We start from the raw sequence: 1248 nt of genomic DNA on the forward strand, positions 1-1248 counted from the left end.
AAAGTGTACCAGCATATAGCCACGTTTTGTAAGCGTGGCCGTAATGAAACCCTGTGGCCACGCTTTTAAAACGTCCTTGTTTCTTAGATACGGCCACGCTTTTGAAGCGTGGTAGGAAAAAAAACGTAGCCTTTTCTCTAATCAATTGCCACCCTCACAAAAGCGTGGCCGTTGATCCTTTTCGCTACGCTTTTGAAGCGTGGCAAAAAAAATGTGGCCAAATCTCTAATCTATCGCCACCCTCATAAAAGCGTGGCCATAGACTACTTTTGGCCACGCTTTTGAAGCGTGGCAAGAAAAAAGCGTGGCCATAGGCCTTTTTTCTTGTAGTGTCAGCGTGTTTGATTTCATAACCAGCGACTTCTGGGCTATTTCCGGTCCATTTTCAAGCCCAGAAAATACAGATTAAAGGCTGCAAAGTGAAGGAATGAAGGGAGACGACTAATAACTCACTTTTCATAATTTTAGATGTAGTTTTTAGAGAGAGAGGTTCTCTCCTCTCTCTTAGGTTTTAGGAGTAGGATTTCTTTTAAAGGATTTAGGATTTCAACTTCTTCTCAGGTTCAATGTTCCTTTTATTTATTTTATCAATTTAGTTTATGAAATCTTTATGTTTAGATTGATTTTCTTTACTTAATGCAATTTGAGGTATTTCAGATTTATGATTGCTTTCTTTTATTTATGATATAAATAATTTGAATTTTTCCCTTTTGGCTTTGGTTGAGTCATTGGAGACACTTGAGTTATCAAACTCATTGTTGATTGAAAATTGGAATTCTTCAAGAATTAATTCGAGTTCCAATAACTCTAGCCTTTCCCAAGGAAAGGCTAGGACCTGAGGAATCAAAATTAATTTATCCACTTAACTTACCTTCATAGTTAGAGGTTAACAATGTGGGAGAAAAAGCCAATTCTCATCACAATTGATAAGGATAACTGGGATAGGACTTTGATAAACCCATATTTTGTGATATATTTTGTGCTTAGTTTGAGTGATTTATTCAATCCTTCACCCACTTATTCATATTAATTGCATGGTTTTACTTTCCCTTCCTTATTATGTGATGTATGTGAAAAACATGTTCCTATGCTTAAAAATTAATTATTTCAATTACCTTTATTTCCATTCGATGCCGTGATTAGTGTGTTGAGTAGTTTCAGATCTTCTAAGGCATGAATGACTTAAAGGATGGAAAAGGAAACATACAAAAATGGAAAGAAATCGTAAAACGGAGTTTTGGAGAAACT

The sequence above is a fragment of the Arachis duranensis genome, chromosome 7, assembly GCF_000817695.3.
Source record: "Arachis duranensis cultivar V14167 chromosome 7, aradu.V14167.gnm2.J7QH, whole genome shotgun sequence".
Lineage (NCBI taxonomy): Eukaryota > Viridiplantae > Streptophyta > Magnoliopsida > Fabales > Fabaceae > Arachis > Arachis duranensis.